The following is a 7,645-nucleotide window of genomic DNA, read 5'->3' on the forward strand; positions in this document are numbered from 1 at the left end:
TGGCCTGACTGTGCCGCAGATCATGGTTTATGGCAACCCCGAGCTGAGAGCCCGAGCCTTGGCTCTGTCTCTGCAGCTGGCTTCCCTGCTCTGATACCTGGGAGCTCTGCCGCACTCAGGCACCCCCAGTCTTTCTGTGACCCCAAGGGTCCTGAGACCACACCCTCCCAGTGAGGGTTCCACCCCCCACTTAGCCACTGGAGCGACGTCCCTCAGCGGAGCCAACTTCTAAAAGTTCCTGTTTTGTGCTCCACTGCTCTATCACTTGCCAGTATCAGCTGATGGAGGCCCCCTCCCCCGCCATCTATCCTCCCTAATATCACCTCGGATTCACTTCTCCGCATGTCCTACCTTCCAGAAAGTGGTCGCTTTTCTGTTCCGAGAGTTGCTGCTATTCTTTTCTTCGATCTCCTATTGAGTTTGTAGGTGTTCAGAATGGTTTGATCCCTATCTAGCTGAATTCCTGAGACCAGAGAAAATTTAGGTTTCCTACTCCTCTGCCATCTTGCTCCTCCCCCGCACCACATTGCTTTTTGACACATGTTATACAATCCTATTATTTTAACTATTTGCACTTATTATCTGCTTTTTTCTTATTTGTTTAGTTATCTGTATATGTTTACATGGTTTCTGTTTTGTTTGCTACTGTGTTCAAATGGCTAGAATAGTGCTTGGTACATGTAAGTATTCAACCAATATCTATTTGAATGGATGAATTAATTCAACAAAATATAGAAATTTATCAGGGTACTCTAATGATTCACATTTATATATAAAGAGAAATAATGTGGATGTATGTATGTAAGTATATAATACAGAATATATATTATATATCATATGTATACACCTATATATGATTATGCATTTAGATTATGATTTAATTTAATTATGGCATTTCCTGCTATTGAAGGGTATTGTAGAGTCATCCATCACCTCTGGGAGAAAAATGAGCCTAGTAAACTTAGAGAGCAAGAATGGGCCCAAGATCATGCTGAAAAGGAGATACTGACAAGGAAAATGTTGAATTTCTATGTAGAGGTAGAATTTGAAATGAAAAGAATGGGACGCATGTTTAAAGAGTTGGAGCCAATATAAACTAGATTGTTGACTTTGATTTGGTTATAACATTTGTTATGATCATTGATTTCTTTTTTATTTTATCACTGGTATGGGGCTTTGTATGTTGATGGCTGCTCTGTTTGTATGGTTAATGTTGTCTTGCACGCTGTTGAACAGCTAGTGCAGCAGGCCTGTAATGCATACATTGTCAGGTTCCAGGACTGTGCCTATGTGCAAGGTTGTTGTTGGGGGAATTCTTGATAGAGTTTCTGCTCTAGAGGCTGCATAGCAAATCACTGGATAATTGTCAGCACCATGGCAATCCCTCTGCTGGAAAACTCCTATAGTCGTATTGTTTGGCTGCCACTTCAGAGCTTGTAATTGTGGACAGTGTCTACTAGAATGTCACTTTGAATTACCTCAAGAGACTGTACAATTTCCATCATTTCCTGTGAAATACTCCCGTTTGGGTTTATTTAGAAATAATGGAGCAACACTGAACTATCATATCAGTCATAAGGGTACCACAGAGATCGCTGCTTTTAACTATAAGCATCATTTATTTGCACCATTCGAAGTGTCCTTTTCCTTTTAAAAACTCTGTGTTGTTTGTTTGCATGTGTTTTGGAATAAGTAATAGTGATCTAAAAAAACCCCAGTAAAGGTACAAAAACAGTATTTTTTTCTCATTGTAATGCTTCTAAGATTTTACTTAATTTCAGTCTTTTCCTCTGAATATTCATAATTTAAATTTTTAAATTTCAGTCTTAAATTGTTATATTCATTTGATATTTGCCCAAAATACTGAAACTCTAGGGCATTTGAATAGCTCGTGGTTGCAATAAGAAAGTGTTCAAAATTGTTTTTGAATAAATATTTGTTGAATAAATAGACTTGGAATAGTTCTGGTAAAATCTGAGTTTTAAGGTTACCATAACAGTATCCCATGCATAGGCCAGTGGTCTTTAATCTTTTGGTCACAGAATCCTTTGAAAATTTGATAAAGTACGGATTTCCTCTCATTATCTCAAAACACAAAACAGAAACAATAAGAAAATCCTGAAGCCCATCCATGGTCCCCATGGCACAGTTGACATTGAACAGAAAAGTTAAAAATTTTTTGATAACAGTTACTATGTATTGGATCCAGTTTCTTGCCTGGTGTGTGATCTCATAGAGCATATAATCTGAAGAGGCATGCAGATAATTAAAAGAAGTCTTAGGTACTATTGGAGAACTTTGACCATTTAATCCAAAAGGCTGTGTCTGGTGTGGGTGTTGGATAGTGCCAATACATTGAGATCCAGAAAATGAGGGGTAGTTATATTCTGTCAGGTAGACCAGTAGGCTGAGAGAGTTGTAGGCACAGTGAAAGACAATCAGTGGCCATAGATGAGCTAGAACATTGAGGGGCTGAGAGTTGGTTGGGAGGATAGTGGCAGTAGAGGAAGCTGAGATAGCAGTCAGATTAAGCATGTTCTTAAAAACCATGCTAAGGAGTTTATGCTTTTACTTAGTATATGGGAATGGATGACTTTAAAGCAGATCAGTGACATTAATAGATTTGCCTTTTAGAAAAATTACTGACTCTGGGCAATGAATTGGGGAAAGAGGGTGACAGAATTAGAGGGAGGACAACTAGTATGCTTTTTCAATAATTCAGTGTGTGATAATGGTGGTGTGAGTTAGGGCTGGAGAAATGGAGCAGAGGTAGGACATTGGGTTTGAATGGATTTGAAGATAAGGGAGAGGGAGGAGTCAAGAATAGTTTCTCAGTTTTTGTGCTTTTTGTCTTGGGCAACCTGGTGGGTGGTTGTGAAATACAGAATTTAAGAGGAAGAGCCAGTAGGAGAGGAGAGGAAAGAAAAAGAGATAGAGTCCAGTTTTCGACACTGACTTTAACTACCTATGGGAAATCTTTGAGATGTCTGGGAGGCAGTTGAATGTATGGGTCCAAAACTCAGAAGAAAGATTGGGCCATAAGGAAACGTTTAGACTTCATCAATAGTTCTTAAATTCTTTTCTACCTTAATATACTTGAGGAAGACAATAAAATCTTCCCACTCATGGAAGTAGCCCCATTTAGCAGTGATTCTCATGTTATCTCTGAGAAAGCTCTTTACTCAGGTGACAGGATGGCTCTCTTCATTCAGGTCTGTGTTCATTGTTAATTATAAAAAAGCCTGCTCCATACTACCTTATAAAAAATTATATTCAGCCTGGTCACTCCCTATTCTATTTAAAAGACTTCAAATCATTTACTGCCACCCAACACATAGATATTTGTTTATTGGATTATTGTTCCTTCCATTACAATATAACTCCCTGAGACAAGAATTTTGCCTTTTCTGTTCATTAATCTGCTCACAAAGTCTAGAATAATTCCTGCTACATATTATGTTCCTAATTAATTAATTAAATTATGTAAATAAAGTATATAAGTTAAAATAAATAAAATTTTCAACATGATGGAAGATGTATAATAGCATATTTGGATCAGAGGATGTGAAATTTGAAAAAATTTTTCCTAAATATTTTGATTCAGCTCCCTGACCAAGGATTGCTTCCTATACTCTGCCCCTCTCTGTAGATTTGAGATCATTAATAGTGATACTAACTGGAGCCATGGGAGTATTGTATTAAGAAAGGAGGTGGAGTCAGTAGTCTCCAATGCTGCTAGGAATGAAGGTAAAGACAGAATTTTCTGTCTTTACAACAGTTAGTTCATGGATGACCTTGGCAAGTTTCAGTGGAGTGATGTGTGGAAAGCAAAGAAGTGAAAACATCTAGAGTAGATAAATATGAGACACTATGAGCTTTAGGGCAGGATAGTTTACAATGGAAAAGTACATTTAAATATTTATTGCAAAAATGAATAAGAGGGGAACGTTGATGATATAAGAGAGATGAGAATAACCCATATTAGAAGGTTAAGAATATTGGAGGGAGTGTGTTTATAAGACACCTGACAGGATTAGCCTTAGGTAAGAGAGACCTATTTCTCTGTTGTAGGACCAAAGGATGTTGCTGAGTGTTTAGATTTGGTGATAGGAAGTTGAGATAACAATAATCTAATGCTTTCCCCTTGGTGAAGTAGGGAACAAAGTCATTTGCTGAGAGTGAGCATTTAGAAGGTGAGTTTGAATGTTTGAGGAGATTGAGTTTCTACAGAAAATGACAAAAATAGAGATGCCTAGAAAAACACAGGTGAGTTTTCATGCCACTTTGAGAACCCAGGTGAGGTTGGTGATCAAGAATTGAAGTGGTACCACTCTTCTAACTTGTATAATTATCTTTACTAGCTATGAAAAGTAAGGCACAAAGAGTTAACAAAACTTGTCTAAAGTTACACATCCAGCCAGTGGCAGAGCTGAATTTTGAGCATCAAACCTAAGTCTGCCTAGTTCCAGACACTTTAAAACATTAGACCATTCTGGTAATAACAGTATTCAATGATCATTGCAAAATGGTGGAGTATTTTCTCAGGTCAGGCTCAATATAGACATTGGAATGTCCTGCCAAAAGCCAAAATTAGATTAAAACTCCATTCTGACACTGTATTGGGGTGTGCTCACATCAGGAAGATGATGCAGAGAGCCCCAGTTGTATTGATATAAAGGAGCACCAATTGTGTGGCAATCAGAAGCTGCTACTTAAATTTTGCAGAGATGCATGGGAGTAAGACAAAATTCAGTGATACCGTTGACCAAGAATGTGTACTCACAGTCTTTATACTAAGCAATTAGAGGTAGAAAAATTAAGCATGTGCTTCAGGTATATTATAATCATTCTGACCAAGATCAAAGTGAGTGGCAGGTGACACAGAAAAGAGGCCTGAAGAGAGAGCCACATGTGTGTGGCTAAGGGCTTCACTATTCTTTAGTGGGTGGGGAAGTGAGGCTTGTATACTTGTTAAGTGTGTTTATGTATATGTGTGTAAGATAACAATTCAGAATATTCAATCCTTATTTCATTGGGTTTTAGTTTAGGTTTAAAAGCCTAAACTAGGTTTAAAAACCTAGTTTTAGGTTTAAAAACCTTTTCCTGCTTTAATAAGGTTTTTGTATAAAGACCCTTTTTGGATCCCTTCTCAGCCTTTTGGCTAAGATCAAATATAGTATCTGTTCTTATCAGTTTAAAGACCCTTTTGGATAATGTCATATGTAAGTGTTTAGACAAGGTTAGACTTAGTTAATATATGTGGGCAAGTTATCTGCTTATATGTCTAAATATCATTTTTAAAAAGTTAAAAAGTCAAACTGTAGTAAAACATTTGATATTGCCCCGGTGTTAAAAAAACTCAACATGTAAAGATCTATCATAAATTGATAAGAAACACACTACAATAATAAGAGAAGAAATAGGTAGAAGACATGAACTAGTACTTTACTATAGGAGAAGGATAAATGGCAAATAAATAGGAAAAGAGAGCACTCCAGCTAGTAATTAAAGAAATTAAGCCCCACTAAGTGTCATAAGGTAGTGGAATTCTCCAAATAAGCAATCCATTCATTACTTTTTTGAAACAAGACATGACCATATCAAACAAAAGGCAGGCTAAAAATGCATACTAGAAAAATTTTTAAACATCGATGTGTACTAAGTATGATACATTTACCTTTTAAATCAACATGGGTTGGAAAATTATAATTACTAATTTGCAGTGAGTCTTTTATATTCCAATATTGTTTTTGTAAACATCAATTTGTACATTTTTCTAATAAATTCTATCCTCAGAAATGTTTAGAAATATGATGAAAGATTTACATACGTAGATGTACATAGCACCATAGTGGAGGCATATTTCCATGAAGAAGACTAGCACAGAGGCATGCTGTCAGAATAACCATGCAGATGGACCCTTATAGTTTTCTCCCGCTCAACTTCTTAAACATGAAAACGTAGATAACCTTCTGAAAGCCTCAGATCTGAGAAGGAGGCCCTCACAAGACAGGCTGTGTCCCCAAAAGAGGATTTATTAAATTTGGAGGGAAAGACACTCCAGCTGAGTTTGATGGCTGCCCAATGCCCTGTTCTCTTAGCAAATGTCATCATCCATCTAAGAAAGGCACTCCAACCAGGGCCCTTTTGGCTCTTGTTCTAAGGGCACAATGAGAACATTGCTTGATTCTTAATTATAAGTAAAAGAAACCTACTAACAGATTTAAGCAGAAAGATTTTGAGTAGAATATTGGGCAGAGGTCTGGAGAACTAAGTTCTGAAATGTGAAAGTATGATGAAGGCTAGATAGCTCTCAGGACTCCAACCACATCCTGCATAGAAAGAGTCTAATGCAGATACTGAATCCTGGGTATTCCTGCCTCAATGAGAGCTGCCCTTGAAAAAGGGATATTGCTACCACAGTTACTGTACCACACAAATAGATTTACCACTGTTTGTCTTCAAAGCATTACTAGTTTCAATTAAAAAATCTGGTGCTGATGTAGATAATGAACAGAGCTTCAACAGAGGAAACTTGGGTCATTAGTATCTGATGTGTGGCTTCAAATTGTGGGAGGTTTGTTCTGCCTCCCACAAAAATTCATATGTTAGGGAATGCTCTACCAGTGTTACCAGTGTGACCAATTCATTATTTTTTCTAAAAGTGACGAGAGCCTATTGACTAGAAGGCAGATTAAAAACAAACATTGGGAAATGTTATTAAATGTTGAAGGAAATGTATTAGGAAAGAAATCAAAACAAACAAGTGGTGTTGGGAAAATTGGACAGCCACATGCAGAAGAATGAAACTGGGCCATTTCCTTACACCACACACAAAAATAGACTCAAAATGGTTGAAAGACCTCAATGTGAGACAGGAGTCCATCCAAATCCTAAAGGAGAACACAGACACCTCTTCGACCTCAGCCACAGCAACTTCCTGGAAACATCGCCAAAGGCAAGAGAAGCAAGGGCAAAAATGAACTATTGGGACTTCATCAAGATAAAAAGCTTTTGCACAGCAAAAGAAACAGTCAACAAAACCAAAAGACAACTAACAGAATGGGAGAAGATATTTGCAAATGACATATCAGATAAAGGGCTAATATCCAAAATCTATAAAGAACTTATTAAACTCAACACCCAAAGAACAAATGATCCAATGAAGAAATGGGCAGAAGACGTGAACAGACATTTTTCCAAAGAAGACATCCAAATGGCCAACAGACACATGAAAAAATCCTCAACATCGCTCTGCATCAGAGAAATCCAAATCAAAACCTGAATGAGATACCACCTCACACCAGTCAGAATGGCTAAAATTAACAAGTCAGGAAATAACAGATGTTGGCAGGGATGCAGAGAAAGGGGAACCCTCTTACACTGTTGGTGGTAGTGCAAGCTTGTGCAGCCACTCTGGAAAATAGTATGGAGGTTCCTCAAAAAGTTGAAAATAGAGCTACCATATGACCCAGCAATTGCACTACTGGGTATTTACCCCAAAGATACAAATGTAGGGATCCAGAGGGGTACGTGCACCCCGATGTTTATAGCAGCAATGTCCACAATAGCCAAACTATGGAAAGAGCTAAGATGTCCATCGACAGATGGATGGATAAAGAAGAGGTGGTATATATATACAATG

The 7,645-nt window shown here is 37.6% G+C and overlaps 1 pseudogene; it reads left to right on the plus strand.

The window, feature by feature from the left end:
- Positions 1 to 5,141: 5,141 nt before the first annotated feature.
- LOC115940143 (U2 spliceosomal RNA) lies at positions 5,142 to 5,259 on the plus strand (annotated as a pseudogene).
- Positions 5,260 to 7,645: the final 2,386 nt, after the last annotated feature.

Source organism: Leptonychotes weddellii, unplaced genomic scaffold (genome assembly GCF_054177405.1).
Source record: "Leptonychotes weddellii isolate Sample4059 unplaced genomic scaffold, ASM5417740v2 HiC_scaffold_10120, whole genome shotgun sequence".
Taxonomy (NCBI): Eukaryota; Metazoa; Chordata; class Mammalia; order Carnivora; family Phocidae; genus Leptonychotes; species Leptonychotes weddellii.